Consider the following 22034-nt stretch of genomic DNA (forward strand, 5'->3'; position numbering starts at 1 on the left):
AGTGGGAGTTGTATACAGACGCCCAAACAGTAATGCTGAGGTTGGGGATGGCATTAAACGGGATATTAGAGACGCGTGCAATAAGGGCACAGCAGTTATAATGGGTGACTTTAATCTACATATAGATTGGGCTAACCAAATTAGTAACAATACGGTTGAGGAGGAATTCCTGGAGTGTATACGGGATGGTTTCCTGGACCATTATGTCGAGGAACCAACTAGAGATCAGGCCATCTTAGACTGGGTATTATTGATGCGCCATCAATTACTCAAAAGACTGAGGTTGAGCGAGTAACAATCAGGCTTTTATTAACTAAAGAATGAAGGTCTTGTCTCGAGTGGCCGACCCGTCCAGAATACTAAGGGGCTGGGAGGTAGTCACTTATATACCTGGAATAGTGGGAGGAGTCAGCCGAGGCATGTCCAGACCTGTACCTAGTGGAATACGCATACAGACACAGACAGGTTATAACAGTGGTTTACCACAATTATGTAATGAGAAAGTATTAATTAGCAATGTTGCTGTGCGAGGCCCTTTGGGGCGAAGTGATCATAATATGATAGAATTCTTCATTAAGATGGAGAGTGAAATATTTGACTCAGAGACTAGGGTCCTGAATTTAAATAAAGGAAACTACGATGGTATGAGGCGCAAGTTGGCTAGGATGGATTGGGGAACGTTACGTAAATGGTTGACGGTGGATTGGCAATGGCAAACATTTAAAGATTGCATGGATGAACTACAGAATTTGTTCATCCCTGTTTGGCATAAAAATAAAACAAAAAAGGTGACTCAACCGTGGCTAACAAGGGAAATTAGGGATAGCATAAGATCCAAGGAGAGGACATATAAATTGGCCAGAAAAAGCAGCAAACTTGAGGATTGGGAGCAGTTTAGGATTCAGCAAAGGAGGACAAAGGGATTAATTAAGAGGGGGAAAACAGAGTATGAGAGTAAGCTTGCAGGGAACATAAAAACTGACTGTAAAAGCTTTTATAGATATGTGAAGAGAAAAGGATTGGTGAAGTCAAGCGTAGGTCCCTTGCAGTCAGAATCAGGGGAATTTATAATGGGGAACAAAGAAATGGCAGACCAATTAAATACATACTTTGGTTCTGTCTTCACAAAGGAGGACACAAATAACCTCTCAGAGATGTCAGGGAACATATTGTCTAATGAGAGGGAGGAACTGAATGAAATCAGTATTTGTAGGGAAATGGTGTTAGGGAAATTGAATGGATTGAAGGCCGATAAATCCCCAGGGCCTGATAATCTACATCCTAGGGTACTTAAAGAAGTTGCCCGAGAAATAGTAGATGCATTGCTGGTCATCTTCCAAAATTCTATAGACTCTGGAACTGTTCCGATGGATTGGAGAGTAGCTAATGTAACCCCACTATTCAAAAAAGGTGGTAGAGAGAAAATGGGGAATTATAGACCAGTAAGCCTAACATTGGTAGTAGGGAAAATGCTAGAGTCCATTATAAAAGATGTAATAGCAGAGCACTTGAAAAACAGTGACAGGATCGGACAAAGTCAACATGGATTTACAAAATGTAAATCGTGCTTGACTAATCTACTGGAATTTTATGAGGATGTAACTGGTAGAATAGATAAGGGAGAACCAGTGGATGTGGTGTATTTGGACTTTCAGAAGGCTTTTGATAAGGTCCTGCATAAGAGATTAGCGTGTAAAGTTAAATAACATGGGATTGGCGGTAAGGTACTGGCTTGGATAGAGAACTGGTTGGCAGACAGGAAGCAAAGAGTTGGAATAAATGGGTCTTTTTCCGAGTGGCAGGCAGTGACTCGTGGGGTACCGCAGGGATCGGTGCTCGGACCCCAGCTATTCACAATATATATTAATGATCTAGACGAGGGAACTGGATGTAATATCTCCAAGTTTGCAGACGACACAAAGCTGGGTGGGCGTGTGTGCTGTGAGGAGGATGCCGAGAAACTCCAGTATGATTTGAACAGGCTGGGTGATTGGGCAGATGCATGGCAGATGCAGTATAATGTGGATAAATGCGAGGTTATCCACTTTGGTGGCAAAAACAGGAAGGCAGATTATTATCTGAACGGCAATAGATTGGGAGAAGGGGAAGTGCAACGAGACCTGGGTGTCCTTGTGCACCAGTCGCTGAAGGTAAGCATGCAAGTGCAGCAGGCGGTTAAGAAGGCAAATGGTATGTTGGCCTCAATAGCAAGAGGATTCAAGTATAGGAGCAAGGATATCTTGCTGCAGTTGTACAGGGCCTTGGTGAGACCACACCTTGAGTATTGTGTGCAGTTTTGGTCGCCTTATCTGAGGAAGGATGTTCTTGCCATGGAGGGAGTGCAGCGAAGATTCACCAGACTGATACCTGGGATGGCAGGAATGACGTATGAGGAGAGAGTGGGTCGATTGGGCTTATACTCGCTGGAGTTTAGAAGAATGAGAGGGGATCTCATTGAAACTTATAAAATTCTAACAGGACTTGACAGACTAGATGCAGGAAGGATGTTCCCGATGGCGGGGGAGTCCAGAACCAGGGGTCACAGTCTAAAGATAAGGGGTAAGCCATTTAGGACAGAGATGAGGAGGAATTTCTTCACCCAGAGAGTGGTGAACCTGTGGAATTCTCTACCACAAAAGGCAGTTGAGGCCAATTCATTAAATATATTCAATAAGGAGTTAGATATATTTCTTAAGGCTAAAGGGATCAAGGGATATGGGGAGAAAGCAGGGACAGGGTACTGAATTTGGATGATCAGCCATGATCTCATTGAATGGCAGAGCAGGCTCGAGGGGCCGAATGGCCTACTCCTGCTCCTATCTTCTATGTTTCTATTTCGAATCTTATGCAAGATAGTTCTGTAAAGGGGTGGTTCAAAGAAATTTCAGATGAGTGTAAGTGAGACACTACAGTTCAGTTTATGACACCCACAAGCCATGTACTCAAACGGAGCAAGCTTGTGGTTTGATGTAGTAGAAGGCAATAGAGATGAGAACTGAAATAATATAGAGTAAGAAAAGGCCAAAAAATGTAACAGTCGGTAACAGAACATTAAATTAGTCTCTTATCATGGAGAAATCAAATATTCGAAACATTCCATTTCAAACAAATATTTCTTTTAAATATTTATAAAGAATATTAATCTCCAGCCAATTATAGGGGTTAGTAAGATTATCAGAAACGAACCATAACTGCTAGAATTAACATGGTTCAGTCCTCAATACAATCACAGTAAATCATGTTCTATTCACTAACCTGGTCTTTTACCCAGCATTCCCCGCGGTGGAGAATGTGCCACACCCAGTCTACAGGAGCCCAGTGCGCAGGCGCGGTGCCAGCTTTGGCGCATGCGCAGTGCGGTATACGGGAGACGAGCAGAGGCTGCAGGCGGGCTGATGTCGGGAGCGCGATTTTGCAGTGGGTGCGAGGCGCGGGGCAGTAATTGAGCTGGCGGGTGGAGGGGAAAGGTTTCATCAACAGCTGGCGTAAGTCGCAAGCCCCGAATAATAACCTACAGCTCCCGTGTTTGGAGCTACCGGGCTTTTTCCTGAAAACAGGCCCAGGTTAACGGCCGCCATCTTTGTAAGGGAATGCGGGAGGGTTTGTTCGCCCCCATCATGATTCATCATGTAGCGGTGCGCTTGCGGCGCCATCTTAGTAAAGGAACAACGTGTGAATGGGATTTCTGAGTCCCAGTGACCAGGAGAGACAATCATTGACTCATTGATTTTATTCTCACTCTGCACACAGGGGGTTTCCCACTGTCTCTCCTGAAGGCGCTGGTAAGTGCCAGGGTTACGGTTTACATCCCACAGAATTGTAACAGAAGGGCCCCAGATTTAAGCCCCATGTACTCAGAGACTTGCGAACAAAAATCCAGGCTGGCACTCCAGTGCACTGCTGAGGGAGTGCTGCACTGTCGGAGGTGCTGTCTTTCGGATGAGACGTTAAACTGAGACCCCGTCTGCCCTCTCAGGTAGATGTAAAAGATCCCATGGCACTATTTTGAAGACGAGCAGGGGCGTTGCCTCGGTGTCCTGGCCAATATATATCCCCCAATCAACATCACTAAAATAGATAATCTGGTCATTATCACATTGTTGTTTGTGGGAGCTTGCTGTGCGCAAATTGGCTGCCGCATTTCCTACATTACAATAGGAGATGCAGCACCTGCCCTTTCGCCTCTTCCCTTCTCACTGTCCAGGGCCCCAAACATTCCTTCCAGGTGAAACAGCGATTTACTTGTACTCCTTTGAATTTAGTGTACTGTATTCACTGCTCATGATGCGGTCTCCTCGACATTGGAGAGACCAAACGCAGATTGGGTGACCCTGAGTTTCCAGTCTCTTGCCATTTTAATTCTCCAGACCACTCCCACTCTGACCTCTCTGTCCTCTGCCTCCTCCATTATTCTAATGAAGCTCAATGGAAGCTTGAGGAACAGCGTGTCATCTTTCGATGAGGCACTTTACAGCCTTCCGGACTCAACCTTGAGTTCAACAATTTCAGATCACAGCCACCGCTCCCATTGTTTAGTACAGCAGCTGTTGGTAATGATTCTGCTATTCCCATTTACACCTCCTCTAGACCCATCTTTTGTTTCTTGTCCCATTACCATCTCCTTTTGTCTTGCAGCATCATCCCATTCAATCACTCCTGCCTTCCACCCTATCCCAGACCTTCCCTTTCTTCTTTCCTCCCCCTCTCCCTACCTCTGCACCTGTTCAAAACCTGTTACATTTCTAACTTTTTCCAGTTCTGATGAAACGTCATTGACCTGAAATGTTAACTCTGCTTCTCTCTCCACAGATGCTGCCTGAGTATTTCCAGTATTTTCTGTTTTATTTTAGGTTTCCAGCAGCCTCAGTATTTTATTGTTGTACTCGTGTAGAACTGAACCAACCAGAATCAACACCTTCAGGGGAGGAGCGGGAGGGGAACCAGTGAGTGTAGAACTGAACCCAGCCAGAGTCAGCACCTTCAGGGGAGGGAGAGAGAGGGGAACCAGTGAGTGTAGAACTGAACCCAGCCAGAGTCAGCACCTTCATTGGAGGAGAGGAAGAGGAACCAGTGAGTGTAGAACTGAACCCAGCCAGAGTCAGCACCTTCAGGGGAGGAGAGGGAGGGGAACCAGTGAGTGTAGAACTGAACCCAGCCAGAGTCAGCACCTTCAGGGGAGGAGAGGGAGGGGAACCAGTGAGTGTAGAACTGAACCCAGCCAGAGTCAGCACCTTCAGGGGAGGAGAGGGAGGGGAACCAGTGAGTGTAGAACTGAACCCAGCCAGAGTCAGCACCTTCAGAGGAGGAGAGGGAGGGGAACCAGTGAGTGTAGAACTGAACCCAGCCAGAGACAGAACGTTCAGGGGAGGAGAGGAAGGAGAACCAGTGAGTGTAGAACTGAACCCAGCCAGAGTCAGCACCTTCAGGGGAGGAGAGGGAGGGGAACCAGTGAGTGTAGAACTGAACCCAGCCAGAGTCAGCACCTTCAGGGGAGGAGAGGGAGGGGAACCAGTGAGTGTAGAACTGAACCCAGCCAGAGACAGAACGTTCAGGGGAGGAGAGGAAGGAGAACCAGTGAGTGTAGAACTGAACCCAGCCAGAGTTAGCACCTTCAGGGGAGGAGGAGGGGGGGAACCAGTAAGTGTAGAACTGAACCCAGCCAGAGACAGAACGTTCAGGGGAGGAGAGGGAGGAGAACCAATGAGTGTAGAACTGAACCCAGCCAGAGTCAGCAGCTTCAGGAGAGGAGAGGGAGGGGAACCAGTGAGTGTAGAACTGAAACTAGCCAGAGTCAGCACCTTCAGGGGAGGAGGAGGGGGGAAACCAGTGAGTGTAGAACTGAACCCAGCCAGAGTCAGCACCTTCAGGGGAGGAGAGAGAGGAAAACCAGTGAGTGTAGGACTGAACCCAGCCAGAGTCAGCACCTTCAGGGGAGGGAGAGGGAGGGGAACCAGTGAGTGTAGAACTGAACCCAGCCAGAGTCAGTAGCTTCAGGAGAGGAGAGGGAGGGGAACCAGTGAGTGTAGAACTGAACCCAGCCAGAGTCAGCACCTGCAGTGGAGGAGAGGGAGAGGAACCAGTGAGTGTAGAACTGAACCCAGCCAGAGTCAGCACCTTCAGGGGAGGAGAGAGAGGGGAACCAGTGAGTGTAGAACTGAACCCAGCCAGAGTCAGCACCTTCAGGGGAGGAGAGGGAGGGGAACCAGTGAGTGTCAAACTGAACCCAGCCAGAGTCAGCACCTTCAGGGGAGGAGAGGGAGGGGAACCAATGTGTGTAGAACTGAACCCAGCCAGAGTCAGCACCTTCAGGGGAGGAGAGAGAGGGGAACCAGTGAGTGTAGAACTGAACCCAGCCAGAGTCAGCACCTTCAGGGGAGAGGGTGGGGAACCAGTGAGTGTAGAACTGAACCCAGCCAGAGTCAGCACCTTCAGGGGAGGAGAGAGAGTGGAGCCAGTGAGTGTAGAACAGACCCCAGCCAGAGTCAGCACCTTCAGGGGAGGAGAGAGAGGGGAACCAGTGAGTGTAGAACTGAACTCAGCCAGAGTCAGCACCTTCAGGGGAGGAGAGGGAGGGGAACCAGTGAGTGTAGAACTGAACCCAGCCAGATTCAGCACCTTCAGGGGAGGAGAGGGAGGGGAACCAGTGAGTGTAGAACTGAACCCAGCCAGAGTCAGCACCTTCAGGGGAGGAGAGAGAGGGGAACCAGTGAGTGTAGAACTGAACCCAGCCAGAGTCAGCACCTTCAGGGGAGGAGAGGGAGGGGAACCAGTGAGTGTAGAACTGAACCCAGCCAGAGTCAGCACCTTCAGGGGAGGGGAGGGAGGGGAACCAGTGAGTGTGGAACTGAACCCAGCCAGAGTCAGCACCTTCAGGGGAGTGGAGGGAGGGGAACCAGTGAGTGTAGAACTGAACCCAGCCAGAGTCAGCACCTTCAGTGGAGGAGAGAGAGGGGAACCAGTGAGTGTAGAACTGAACCCAGCCAGAGTCAGCACCTGCAGGGGAGGAGAGGGAGGGGAACCAGTGAGAGTAGAACTGAACCCAGCCAGAGTCAGCACCTTCAGGGGAGGGAGAAAGCCGAGCCAGAAGGAAAAGAACATTGGAGATGGTGCGATGAGTTTGGATTTCAGCGCAGAGGGAGGTAGAGCGAGTGAGATGAGAATTTACAGTTTTGGGGAACAGGACAGGGAAGAATGTTCTGAATTTCTATCCTGTACTTACAGGGCTGACTTTTGTAAACTCCTTTTACAGGGTATTAGAAGGGAAAATATGCAAACATGAAACATTGGCCTTTATTACACGAGGATTTGAGTATAAGAGTAAAGACATCTTACTCCAGTTATATAGGGCCCTGGTGAGACCACACCTGGAGTACTGTGCACAGTTTTGGTCTCCTTACCTAAGGAAGGATATACTTGCCATAGAGGGAGAGCAACGAAGGTTCACCAGGACTGGTTCCTGGGATGGGGATATTGTCCTATGAGGAGAGATTGAGTAGGCTAGGCCTATATTCTCTAGAGTTTAGAAGAATGAGAGGTGATCTTATTGAAACACACAAAACTCACAGGGCTTGACAATGTAGATGCAGGGAGGATGTTTCCCCTGGTTAGGGAATCTAGAACCAGGGGTCAGTGTCTCAGAATAAGGGCTCAGCCATTTAGGACTGAGTTGAGGAGAAATTTCTTCACTCAGAGGGTGGTGAATCTTTGGAACTTTCTACCCCAGAGGGCTGAGGAGGCTGTCGTTGAGTCTATTCAAAACAGAGATCGATAGATTTTTTAATATTAAGGGCATCAAGGGATATGGGGATAGTGCAGGAAAGTGGAGATGAGGTAGAAGATCAGCCATGATCTTATTGAATGGTGGAGCAGGCTCGAGGGGCCGAATGGCCTATTCTTGCTCCTATTTCTTATGTTCTTATGAAACTCAAACCAAACATCACATCAAGATCTGACAGTCACTCGATTCATCAGGACCTGAATATCATCAGCCTTTGAATGTGGAAGGAGAAATGTTTGTCTGTTACGTCTGTGAGAAAAGATTTCAAACATCAGTGTGACTGGAAAAGCACCGAGACACAGACACCCCAGTGAGAGTGTTCCAGAGCACTGACTGTGGTAAGAGCTTTAACCAGTTACACAGCCTGAAAAAACATCGCACCGTTCACAGCGGAGAGAAACCGTACACGTGTTCTGTGTGTGGATGAGGCTTCAACTGATCGTCCAACCTGGAGAGACACCGAGTTCACAAGTGATGCAGGGGTTGGATTCTGCTGTTATTGCTGCTGTTAATCACATCCAGGACTGAACCATGTTCATTCTGATAGTTGGGGTTTGTTTCTGCTGATGTTAATAACCCCCATAACTGGGTTAGAGTTTAATATTTTGATATCTGTCAAATAAATTCCCTTTGTTTCAAACACACAGTGTGTGGAGTATTTGATTTCTCCAAGATAAGAGACTAATTGATGTCCTGTTACTGACTGCTCCATTTTTGGGCCTTTTCACCTTTCTAACTCTAGATTATTTCAGTTCTCATACCTTCGGTTACTCTCATGGACAAGTCCCAGCTCCCCATACCTTCCAGAGTGCCTCTCCCAGCCTTGGTATCCAGGGAAGACATCGGTAACACGCCCGGGATCACTAAACACAAACCCAGTCTGTTAATCACTTTCAGCTACTGGGCTTAGCGTGTGACCCACTGCATCTCTCTCACCTTCGATGTGTGAATAGAGAATCACGCTTACAAACCACTCAGAAAATATATTTCACAAGTAAACACGTCTCATCAAATAATGGGCAAAAAGCTAGAGGGGAGATGAGACATTTTTCGCACAGTGAGTTGTTGTGATCTGGAATGCACTGTCTGAAAGGGGGTGGACGCAGATTCAATAGTAACTTTCAAAAGGGAATTGGATCTACTTAAAGGAAAAGTTTGCAGGGCTCTGGGGAAAGGGTTGGGGAGTGGGATTCATTGGCAGCTCTTTCAAAGATGATCACGGCCCTATAAGGCAGCTCGATATTCACAGGCGAAAGGCTGATATCTAACTCCCCGAGAACAGAGAAAGACCCCAACTCTCTGAAAACACCTTGAATTCTTTCTAAAAGCCTTTCAAATGCTGACAGATTCCTTCTTTTGAAATTCCACTTCCGTGCGGCGGGGGTGCAGGCAGTGCTGGGCACAGGGGGAGCAGCAAACCGGGTTCAGAGTGGGCTCGCTGGGTGTACCTTACCCGGGGTTTTCCGATGAGCAGCAAACCGGGTTCAGAGTGGGCTCGCTGGGTGTACCTTACCCGGGGTTTTCCGATGAGCAAACCGGGTTCAGAGTGGGCTCGCTGGGTGTACCTTACCCGGGGTTTTCCGATGAGCAAACTGGGTTCAGAGTGGGCTCGCTGGGTTTACTTTACCCGGGGTTTTCCGATGAGCAAACCGGGTTCAGAGTGGGCTCGCTGGGTGCACCTTACCCGGGGTTTTCCGATGAGCAGCAAACCGGGTTCAGAGTGGGCTCGCTGGGTGCACCTTACCCGGGGTTTTCCGATGAGCAGCAAACCGGGTTCAGAGTGGGCTCGCTGGGTGTACCTTACCCGGGGTTTTCCGATGAGCAAACCGGGTTCAGAGTGGGCTCGCTGGGTGCACCTTACCCGGGGTTTTCCGATGAGCAGCAAACCGGGTTCAGAGTGGGCTTGCTGGGTGCACCTTACCCGGGGTTTTCCGATGAGCAGCAAACCGGGTTCAGAGTGGGCTCGCTGGGTGCACCTTACCCGGGGTTTTCCGATGAGCAGTAAACCGGGTTCAGAGTGGGCTCGCTGGGTGCACCTTACCCGGGGTTTTCCGATGAGCAGCAAACCGGGTTCAGAGTGGGCTCGCTGGGTGCACCTTACCCGGGGTTTTCCGATGAGCAGCAAACCGGGTTCAGAGTGGGCTCGCTGGGTGCACCTTACCCGGGGTTTTCCGATGAGCAAACCAGGTTCAGAGTGGGCTCGCTGGGTGCACCTTACCCGGGGTTTTCCGATGAGCAAACCGGGTTCAGAGTGGGCTCGCTGGGTGCACCTTACCCGGGGTTTTCCGATGAGCAAACCGGGTTCAGAGTGGGCTCGCTGGGTGTACCTTACCCGGGGGTTTTCCGATGAGCAGTAAACCGGGTTCAGAGTGGGCTCGCTGGGTGCACCTTACCCGGGGTTTTCCGATGAGCAGCAAACCGGGTTCAGAGTGGGCTCGCTGGGTGCACCTTACCCGGGGTTTTCCGATGAGCAGTAAACCGGGTTCAGAGTGGGCTCGCTGGGTGTACCTTACCCGGGGTTTTCCGATGAGCAGTAAACCGGGTTCAGAGTGGGCTCGCTGGGTGTACCTTACCCGGGGTTTTCCGATGAGCAGTAAACCGGGTTCAGAGTGGGCTCGCTGGGTGCACCTTACCCGGGGTTTTCCGATGAGCAGTAAACCGGGTTCAGAGTGGGCTCGCTGGGTGTACCTTACCCGGGGTTTTCCGATGAGCAGTAAACCGGGTTCAGAGTGGGCTCGCTGGGTGTACCTTACCCGGGGTTTTCCGATGAGCAAACCGGGTTCAGAGTGGGCTCGCTGGGTGTACCTTACCCGGGGTTTTCCGATGAGCAGTAAACCGGGTTCAGAGTGGGCTCGCTGGGTGCACCTTACCCGGGGTTTTCCGATGAGCAGCAAACCGGGTTCAGAGTGGGCTCGCTGGGTGTACCTTACCCGGGGTTTTCCGATGAGCAGTAAACCGGGTTCAGAGTGGGCTCGCTGGGTGCACCTTACCCGGGGTTTTCCGATGAGCAACAAACCGGGTTCAGAGTGGGCTCGCTGGGTGTATCTTACCCGGGGTTTTCCGATGAGCAAACCGGGTTCAGAGTGGGCTCGCTGGGTGTACCTTACCCGGGGTTTTCCGATGAGCAGCAAACCGGGTTCAGAGTGGGCTCGCTGGGTGTACCTTACCCGGGGTTTTCCAATGAGCAGTAAACCGGGTTCAGAGTGGGCTCGCTGGGTGTACCTTACCCGGGGTTTTCCGATGAGCAAACCGGGTTCAGAGTGGGCTCGCTGGGTGTACCTTACCCGGGGTTTTCCGATGAGCAAACCGGGTTCAGAGTGGGCTCGCTGGGTGCACCTTACCCGGGGTTTTCCGATGAGCAAACCGGGTTCAGAGTGGGCTCGCTGGGTGTACCTTACCTGGGGTTTTCCGATGAGCAACAAACCGGGTTCAGAGTGGGCTCGCTGGGTGTACCTTACCCGGGGTTTTCCGATGAGCGATAAACCGGGTTCAGAGTGGGCTCGCTGGGTGCACCTTACCCGGGGTTTTCTGATGAGCAAACCGGGTTCAGAGTGGACTCGCTGGGTGTACCTTACCCGGGGTTTTCCGATGAGCAGTAAACCGGGTTCAGAGTGGGCTCGCTGGGTGTACCTTACCCGGGGTTTTCCGATGAGCAGTAAACCGGGTTCAGAGTGGGCTCGCTGGGTGCACCTTACCCGGGGTTTTCCGATGAGCAGTAAACCGGGTTCAGAGTGGGCTCGCTGTGTGTACCTTACCCGGGGTTTTCCGATGAGCAAACCGGGTTCAGAGAGGGCTCGCTGGGTGTACCTTACCCGGGGTTTTCCGATGAGCGGTAAACCGGGTTCAGAGTGGGCTCGCTGGGTGTACCTTACCCGGGGTTTTCCGATGAGCAGCAAACCGGGTTCAGAGTGGGCTCGCTGGGTGCACCTTACCCGGGGTTTTCCGATGAGCAAACCGGGTTCAGAGTGGGCTCGCTGGGTGTACCTTACCCGGGGTTTTCCGATGAGCGGTAAACCGGGTTCAGAGTGGGCTCGCTGGGTGCACCTTACCCGGGGTTTTCCGATGAGCAGCAAACCGGGTTCAGAGTGGGCTCACTGGGTGTACCTTACCCGGGGTTTTCCGATGAGCAAACCGGGTTCAGAGTGGGCTCGCTGGGTGCACCTTACCCGGGGTTTTCCGATGAGCAAACCAGGTTCAGAGTGGGCTCGCTGGGTGTACCTTACCCGGGTTTTCCGCTGAGCAACAAACCGGGTTCAGAGTGGGCTCGCTGGGTGTACCTTACCCGGGGTTTTCCGATGAGCAGTAAACCGGGTTCAGAGTGGGCTCGCTGGGTGCACCTTACCCGGGGTTTTCCGATGAGCAGCAAACCGGGTTCAGAGTGGGCTCGCTGGGTGTACCTTACCCGGGGTTTTCCGATGAGCAACAAACCGGGTTCAGAGTGGGCTCGCTGGGTGTACCTTACCCGGGGTTATCCGATGAGCAGTAAACCGGGTTCAGAGTGGGCTCGCTGGGTGTACCTTACCCGGGGTTTTCCGATGAGCAGCAAACCGGGTTCAGAGTGGGCTCGCTGGGTGTACCTTACCCGGGGTTTTCCGATGAGCAGCAAACCGGGTTCAGAGTGGGCTCGCTGGGTGCACCTTACCCGGGGTTTTCCGATGAGCAGTAAAGCGGGTTCAGAGTGGGCTCGCTGGGTGCACCTTACCCGGGGTTTTCCGATGAGCAGGTTAATAAGGCTGTTAAAAATAGCAAACCAAGCACTGGGCTTCATTTCTGGAGAGATAGAATTGAAAAGTCGAGAAGTTGTGTTAAACTTGTGTCAAACCTTGGTTAGACCACACTTGGAGAACTCTGCACAGTTCTGGTCTCCATATTATAAAGAGGATATAAAGGCACTGGAGTCGGTGCAAAAAAGATTCACAGGGTTGATACCAGAAATGAGAGGATTTACTTATCAGGAAAGACTGGACAGGCTGGGGCTCTTTTCTCTAGACCTGATAGAGGTCTTTAAAACTGTGAAGAGGTTCGAAAGGGTGGACGTAGAGAAGATGTTTCCTTCTGTGGGGGAATCCAAAACTAGGATAAATATAAGAGAGTCACCAATAAATCCAATGTGGAATTCTTTACCCAGAGAGTGGTGAGAATGTGGGACTCACTACCACATGGAGTGGTTGAGGTGAATAGCACGGATACATTTCAGGGGAAGCTCGATAAGTGCACGAGAGAGAAAGGAATAGAAGGATCTGCTGATAGGTTTGGATGAAGAGGAGCAGGAGGAGGCTCGTGTGGAGCAGAAACACTGGCACGGACCAGTTGGGCCGAATGGCCTGTTTCGGTGCTGCAGACTCCCTGTAACTCTGTGAATTCCTCATCCCTGTGGGAGCCGATATTAGTCAAAAACTGCTTCTTGGATATTTCTGACAGTCAATATTAGTCGAGACTGAACCAATCACACAGCTCTGTGTCAGATTGAATTATTCCTCTCTCCAGCCTGTAACATAGAAACATAGAAGATAGGAGCAGGAGTAGACCATTCGGCCCCTCGAGCCTGCTCCGCCATTCAATGCGATCATGGCTGATCATCCGATTTCAGTACCCGGTCTCTGATTTCTCCCCATACCCCTTGATCCCTTTATCCTTAAGAAATATATCCAACTCCTTCTTGAATATATTTAATGAACTGGCCTCCACCACCTTCTGTGGTAGAGAATTCCACAGGTTCACCACTCTCTGGGTGAAGAAATTCCTCCTCATCTCTGTCCTAAATGGCCTACCCTTTATCCTTAGACTGTGACCCCTGGTGCTGGACTCCCCGACCATCGGGAACATCCTTCCTGCATCTAGTCTGTCCAGTCCTGTCAGAATTTTATAAGTTTCAATGAGATCACCTCTCATTCTTCTAAACTCCAGCGAGTACAAGTCCAATCGACCCAATCTCTCCTCATACGTCATTCCTGCCATCCCAGGTATCAGCCTGGTGAATCTTCGCTGAACTCCCTCCATGGCAAGAACATCCTTCCTCAGATAAGGCGACCAAAACTGCACACAATACTCAAGATGTGGTCTCACCAAGGCCCTGTACAACTGCAGCAAGACATCCTTGTTCCTGTACTCAAACCCTCTCACTACGAATACCAACATACCATTTGCCTTCTTAACCGACTGCTGCACCTGCATGCTTACCTTCAGCAACTGGTGCACAAGGACGCCCAGGTCGCGTTGCACTTCCCCTTCTCCCAATCTATTGCCATTTAGATAATAATCTGCCTTCCGGTTTTTGCCACCAAAGTGGATAACCTCACATTTATCCACGTTATATTGCATCTGCCATATCACCCAACATATCCAACACATCCTGGAGTTTCTCGACATCCTCCTCACAGCACACACGCCCACCCAGCTTTGTGTCGTCTGCAAATTTGGAGATATTACATCTAGTTCCCTTGTTCAGATCATTTATATATACTGTGAATAGCTGGGGTCCAAGGACCAATCCCAGCGGTACCCCACTAGTCACTGCCTGCCATTCGGAAAAAGACCCGTTTATTCCAACTCTTTGCTTTCTGTCTGCCAACCAGTTCTCTATCCAAGTCAATACCTTGCCCCCAATCTCACGTGCCTTAACTTTACACGCTAATCTCTTATGCGGGACCTTATCGAAGGCCTTCTGAAAGTCCAGATACACCACATCCACTGGCTCTCCCTTATCTATTTTACCAGTTACATGCTCAAAACATTCCAGTAAATTAGTCAAGCGCGATTTACCTTTTGTGAATCCATGTTGACTTTGTCCGATCCTGTCACTGTTTTCCAAGTGCTCTGCTATTACATCTTTTATAATGGACTCTAGCATTTTCCCCACTACCGATGTCAGGCTTACCGATCTGTAATTCCCCGTTTTCTCTCTACCACCTTTTTTGAATAGTGGGGTAACATTAGTTACTCTCCAATCCATGGGTACTGTTCCAGATTCCATCGAATGTTGGAAGATGATCAGCAATGCATCTACTATTTCTAGGGCCACTTCCTTAAGTACCCGAGGATGTAGATTATCAGGCCCTGGGGATTTAGCGGCCTTCAGTCCCATCAATTTTCCTAACATCATTTCCCTACAAATACTGATTTCTCTCACTTCCACCCTTTCATCAGACCTTATGTTCCCCGGCATCTCTGGGAGGTTATTTGTGTCCTCCTTTGTGAAGACAGAACCAAAATATGTATTTAGTTGGTCTGCCATTTCTTTGTTCCCCATTATAAATTCCCCTGATTCTGACTGCAAGGGACCTACGCTTGACTTCACCAATCTTTTTCTCTTCACATATCTATAAAAGCTTTTACAGTCAGTTTTTATGTTCCCTGCGAGCTTACTCTCATATTCTATTTTCCCCTTCTTAATTAATCCCTTTGTCCTCCTTTGTTGAATCCTAAACTGCTCCCAATCCTAACGATTATTGCTTTTTCTGGCCAATTTATATGTCCTCTCCTTGGATCTTATGCTATCCCTAATTTCCCTTGTTAGCCACGGTTGAGTCACCTTTTTTGTTTTATTTTTATGCCAAACTGGGATGAACAAATTCTGTAGTTCATCCATTCGGTCTTTGAATATTTGCCATTGCCTATCCACCGTCAACCCTTTGAGTGACATTCCCCAATCCATCCTACCCAACTCGCGCCTCAGACCATCGTAGTTTCCTTTATTTAAATTTAGGACCCTAGACTCTGAGTCAACTATTTCATTCTCCATCTTAATGAAGAATTCGATCATATTATGATCGCTCCGACCCAAGGGGCCTCGCACAACAAGATTGCTAATTAGTCCTTTCTCGTTACATAATACCCAGTCTAAGATGGCCTGATCTCTGATTGGTTCCTCAACATATTGGTCCAGGAAACCATCCCATAAACACTCCAGGAATTCCTCCTCCACAGTATTGTTACTAATTTGGTTAGCCCAATCTATATGTAGATTAAAGTCACCCATGATGACTGCTGTGCCCTCATTGTACGCTTCTTTAATTTCCCTTTTAATGCCATCCCCAACCTCCGCCTTACTGTTTGGAGGTCTATATACCACTCCCACTAACGTTTTCTGCCCCTTAGCATTTCTCAATTCTACCCATACAGACTCCACATCGTCAGAGCTAATATCCTTCCTTACAATTGTGTTAATCCCTTCTTTAACCAGTAATGCTACCCCACCTCCCTTTCCTTTTTGCCTATCTTTCATGAATATCGAATACCCCTGGATGTTGAGTTCCCAGCCTTGGCCATGCTTGAGCCACGTTTCCATAATCCCAACCAAATCATATTCGTTTACCTCTTTGCGCAGCCAATTCATCCACCTTATTACGAATGCTCCTCGCATTAAGAACAAAGCCTTCAGGCTTGTTTTTTTAATGCCCTTAGACCTATTAGAATTATTATTTACTGTGGCCACATTTGATTTAAACCGTTGATTTCTCTGACTGCCACTTTTGTTTTTCTCCTTCCTATCTTTTGCTTTTATCCTTGTTTCCCTTTCCTCTGTCTCCCTGCTCAGGTTCTCAACACCCTGACATTTTAGTTTAAACCCTCACCAACAGCACTAGCAAACACTTCCCCTAGGACATTGGTTCCAGCCCTGCCCAGGTGCAAACCGTCCGGTTTGAACTGGTCCCACCTCCCCCAGGACCAGTTCCAATGTCCCAGGAACTTGAAACCCTCCCCATTGCACCATTCCTCTAGTCACGTATTCATCTGAAATATCCTTCTATTTCTACTCTGACTAGCACGTGGCACTGGTGGCAATCCTGAGATTACTACCTTTGAGGTCTTTTTTTAAAAATTTACCTCCTAACTCCCTATATTCAGCTTTTAGGACCTCATCCCGTTTTTTACCTATATCATTGGTACCTATATGCACCACGACAACTGGCTGTTCACCCTCCCCTTCCAAGATGTTCTGCAGCTGCTCAGAGACATCCTTGACCCTTGCACCAGGGAGGCAACACACCATCCTGGAGTCTCGTTTGCAGATGCAGAAACGCCTATCTATTACCCTTACAATAGAATCCCCTATTAGTATAGCTCTACCCCTCTTTTTCCTCCCATCTTGTGCAGCAGAGCCACCCCTGGTGCCAGGAAGTTGGCTGCTGCTGCTTTCCTCTGATAAGCCATCTCCAACAGCACTCAAAGTGGTGTATCTGTTTGAGAGGGGGCTATCCACAGGGGACCCCTGCACTACCTGCCTGCGCCTAGTACTCTGCCGGTTGGTCACCCATTCCCTTTCTGCCTGTCCAACCTCTACCTGCGGTGTGTCCAACTCCATAAACGTGCTATTCATGACGTCGTGAGCATCGCAAACGCTCCAGTATGCATCCAATGGCAGCTCCAGTGCCGCAATGCGGTCTGTCAGTCGCTGCAGCTGGATGCACTTCCTGCAGACGTAGTTGTCAGGGACACAGGAAGTGTCCCTGAGTGCCCACATGTCGCAGGAGGAGCATACCACATGGCCTGGCTGTCCTGCCATGACTTACCCTTGAATTAATTGAATTGAAATTAAATCAATCAATCCCACTAATTACACTACAGTTAAATGGTTTACCAACAGTCCCCACTACACCAGAGAGACCTTAGTAACTATAAACCACAGAGTTTAAGTTTAAAAAGAGAGAAATACTCACCAACCAATCACTTACCTGCTTTCTGGTGACGTCACACTTTGATTACTTTTTACCTCTCTCTCCTGCTGCTGAATTGGTAGGCCTCACCTCGCTGCCGCTTTTATGCTCCGCCTCGCCTCGTTGCTCGCTCCACACCCAGGTCCGCTCCGCCGCTCAGGTCTTGAAACTTGTAACACTGAGGCTGAAATTCCACTGCCGTGTGCCAGGGGTGCAGGCAGTGCTGGGCACAGAGGGAGCAGCAAACCGGGTTCAGAGAGGGCACGCTGGCTTTGTCCTTGACCCGGGCTTTCCATTGACCATGTGCTGGGGCCCAGTGGGATTTCACTGCTCCGGGGCATTTCTGAGGGTGTCACAGGAACATTAGGAACAGGAGGAGGCCATTCAGCCCCTCGAGCCTGCGCCACCATTCAATTAGATCAGGGCTGATCCACATCTTAACTCCATTTACCCGCCTTTATTCCACATCCCTTGGAACAATTACCTCACAAAAATCGATCATCTCAGTCTTGAAAGCTCCAATCGGCCCCCAGCATCCACAGCCTTTTGGGGGAGAGAATTCCACATTTCCACTACCCTGTGTGTGAAAAAGTGCTGCCTGATTTCACCCCTGGATGGCCAAGCTCTAATTTTAAGATTCTGGCCTCTTGTTCTTGATTCCAGCACCAGAGGAATCCTCCATGGCCTCCCCTCTCCTTATCTCTGTAAACTCCTCCAGCCCTACAACCTCTGAGATCTCTGCGCTCCTCCAATTCTGGCCTTTTGTGCATCCCTGATTTTAATCGCTCCACCATTGATGACCGTGCCTTCAGCTGTCGAGGCCCCAAGCTCTGGAATTCCCTCCCTAAACCTCTCCACCTCTCTATCTCTCGTTCCTCCTTTAAGACATTCCTTAAAACCTACCTACCTCTCACCCCAACTCCTCTATCACCCCTACTCTCCAAACCCCCTCACCCCAACTCACCTTTCACCCCGACTCTCCAACCCCTCAACCCAACCCCTCTTTCACCCCAACTCTCCAACCCCTCACCCCAACTCTCCAACCCCTCACCCCAACGCCTCTTTCACCCCTACTCTCCAACCCCCCTCAATCCAACCCCCCTCACCTCAACTCTCCAACCCCTCACCCCAACTCCTCTTTCACCCCTACTCTCCAAACCCTCTCTCATCAGCCATTGACTTCAATGGACCATACACTGACACTGACAATTGATATCAGTCAGGATTTGAAAGGTATTTACAAATGATTTTAGAGGCCCTTTGAGTTGGGATCTTTCTTTATTCTGTCCACTCAAGGAGTGTAATAACAGACTTTCTCCTGTGAATATAGAGCTGGAGTATTGGGCCATGATGTGTTTGGTGTTCATCTTGTTGACTCTATAATTTGAGTCTTGTGGTTTCAGACACCAGATAATCAAGCTCACAACAACAGATTGTCTTTCACTGACTTTATTAACAACACTGCAAAGATACAGACAGAGTATAGTTACTCGATCCGGAGAATGGAGATAATACAGTGGATTCAGAGCTCTCTTCTCCCCAGTTCTATTCTAACAAGCTGTGACTACACTGGTGATATTTATATTTAACTTGTTTACTACATTATTGACCTGGCCCTGCCCAAACCATAACCACAAGGATATCTGTGCATTGTTCTGACTGTGACCACAAGGCTGTCACTATCACACACCCACACCGTTTCCTTGTTTCACATCTCCATACACAGACCATCTCTTTACACATCCCCTTTCTACACAATTGCAGGCGACATGAGCAAGGACGTGAGGCTCATTAAAAGACACACTCATTTCATGACAGCAAAGGTTACACCAGGACAAATCTTCAGTTATTTTCATTACAGGCACAATGCAGAGTAAAGATGAGACTTGCATTTATACAGCCTCTTTCATGACCTCAGGACATCCCAAAGCACTTTACAGCCAATGAAGTACTTTTGAATCGTAGTCACTGTTGTAATGTAGAAAACGCGGTAGCCAATTTGCGCACAGCAAGATCCCACAAACAGCAATGTGATAATGACCAGATAATGTTTTATTTCAGTGATACATATTGGCCAGGACACCAGAGATCACTCCCCTGCTCTTCTTCTCAATAGTGCCATGGGATCGTTTCCACCTGAGAGAGCAGACGGGGCCTCGGTTTAATGTTTCATCTGAAAGACGGCACTTCCGACAGTGCAGCACTCCCTCAGTACTGCACAGGAGTGTCAGCCTAGGTTCTTGTGCTCTAGTCTCTGGGGTGGGACTTGAACCCACAACCTTCTGACTCAGAGGCGAGAGTGCTACCCACTGAGCCAAGGCTGATACAGCAGCACCTCAACACTGCCTCATCACCCTGCAAGCTTCTGTTCAATAGATTTGCTGAATAACTTCAAAACCAGGTTTGCAGGTGTGATGCTCTATTCACACATCAAAGGTGAGGGATGCTGTGGGACACACACTAAGTCCAGTAGCTGAAAGTGAGCAAAAGACTGGGGGCTAGATTTTCAGTTGCTTGCGCCAGCAGTTAGCGCCTTAAGAGAAGTGATTTTCGGGCGCTATGCGTGTAGCGCCCGGGCGCAGCGCAGTTTCCGCCCCGCCCCAAATTAAGTTGCCCGTTAGCGCCGGCGCAAAGTTTAGCGGCCGCCCGGATGCGCGCGCAGAAAATGACGTCACATCCTCGTGCAACGCCCTTTGGCCGCCCCGAATCCAAACTTCAGTCGGACCACCCCATTGTGCGGCTGGCGGCCAGAGCGTTTGTAAAATGGAACGCAACACACCCTGGGGAGCGCACATTAAAGGGCACTCCTCCTGCACTATAAAAGGCAGTCTGCATGTGCTGTGTGGAAGGATCCAGTGTGTTGTTGTTTCCGGCCACCACCACCACCACCTCCTCCTCCTCCTCCTCCTCATGTTTTCCCCCCCAGACTCTGCCTTTGAAAAAAACACATGCACCCTTCCCCTTTAAGAGCTCACTGGCACCAGAGTGTCTGCCGTGCGCTGCGCCCGAGCTCGGGTGTTGCGCTCTGCACCGCCGGCTTAGCGCCTAAAGATAGTAGTGGAATGCCTCTTTTAGCGCTCCACCAACCTCTTAGGGCGAAGCCACTGAATTTCCGGCAACGGGGTGCTACTTTGGGGCGGGCGCTAACTTCGGGCGGGCGCTAAGGTTAGCGCCCCAAAACTGTCTATACTGAAAATCTAGCCCTGGGTTTTGTGTTTAGTGATCCCGGGCGTGTTACCGATACCTTCCCTGGATACCAAGGCTAGGAGAGGGACTCTGGAATGTATGGGGAGCTGGGACTTGTCCATGAGAACTGAACTAATCTAGAGTTCAAAAGGAGAAAAGGACCTAAAATGGACATCAATTAGTCCCTTATCTTGGAGAAATAACAAACATAACACAGCCCAGTTATAGGGGTTAATAACATTGGTAGGAACAAACATAGGATGTGATTAACAGCAGAATCCTACCCCTACAGTCACTTATGAACTTGCTGGTGTCTCACCAGGTAAGATGATCGATTGAATTCCTTCCCACACACGGAGCAGGTGAACAGCCTCTCTCCGCTGTGAGTGCGTTGGTGGGTCTTGAGACTGGATGATAGAGTGAATCCTTTCCCACACACGGAGCAGGTGAATGGCCTCTCCCCAGTGTGAACCTGTTGGTGTGTCAGCAGATCCTTTGCGCTTTTAAAGCTCTTCACACAGTCAGCACATTTAAAAGCTCTATCAAGGTGAACAAGTTGGTGTGCCAGCAGATGGGATGATTTAGTGAATCCCTTCCCACACATGGAGCAGGTGAACGGCCTCTCCCCAGTGTGAACCCGTTGGTGTGTCTGGAGATTGGATGACTGTGTAAATCCCTTTCCACACACGGAGCAGGTGAATATCCTCTCCCCAGTGTGAACCCCTTGGTGTGTTCGAAGATTGGATGCATGAGTGAATCCCTTCCCACATACAGAACAGGTAAACGGGCTCTCCCCAGTGTGAACTCGCTGGTGTTGAATGAGGCGAGATGACTGCCTGAAGCTCTTCTCGCAGTGAGTACAACTGAATGGTCTCTCGTCGGTGTGAACAAACTGATGTTTAATAAAATCTGCAGAGAGTTTAAAGCAGTTCCCACAGTCAGAGCATTTAAAAGGTCTCTCATCAGTGTGAACTCGTTGGTGTAAATGGAGGCTGGACGACAGAGTGAATCCCTTCTCACACACGGAGCAGGTGAACGGCCTCTCCCCGGTGTGACTGCGTTGATGAGTTTTCAGCTCAGATGGGTAATTGAATTGTTTCCCACAGTCCCCACATTTCCGCGGTTTCTCCATGGTGTGGGTGTCCTTGTGTCTCTCCAGGTTGGACGATCAGTTGAAGCCTCGTCCACATACAGAACACGTGTACGGTTTCTCCCCGCTGTGAATGGTGTGATATTTTTTCAGGCTGTGTAACTGGTTAAAGCTCTTTCCACAGTCAGTGCACTGGAACACTCTCACTCGGGTGCGTGTGTCTCAGTGCTTTTCCAGTCACACTGATGTTTGAAATCTTTTCCCACAGACAGAACAGGCAAACATTTCTCCTTCCAGATTCACAGGCCGATGATATTTGGGTCCT

General features: G+C 49.4%; 1 pseudogene; it reads right to left on the minus strand.

Moving 5' to 3' along the window:
• The window catches only part of LOC147119474 (uncharacterized), an 88618-nt pseudogene extending 66858 nt beyond the window's left edge, over positions 1-21760 (minus strand).
• Between the last annotated feature and the right edge of the window lie 274 nt (positions 21761-22034).

The sequence above is a fragment of the Somniosus microcephalus genome, chromosome 4 (assembly GCF_052327205.1).
Source record: "Somniosus microcephalus isolate GS21.2 chromosome 4, FLI_Smic_1.0, whole genome shotgun sequence".
Classification (NCBI taxonomy): domain Eukaryota; kingdom Metazoa; phylum Chordata; class Chondrichthyes; order Squaliformes; family Somniosidae; genus Somniosus; species Somniosus microcephalus.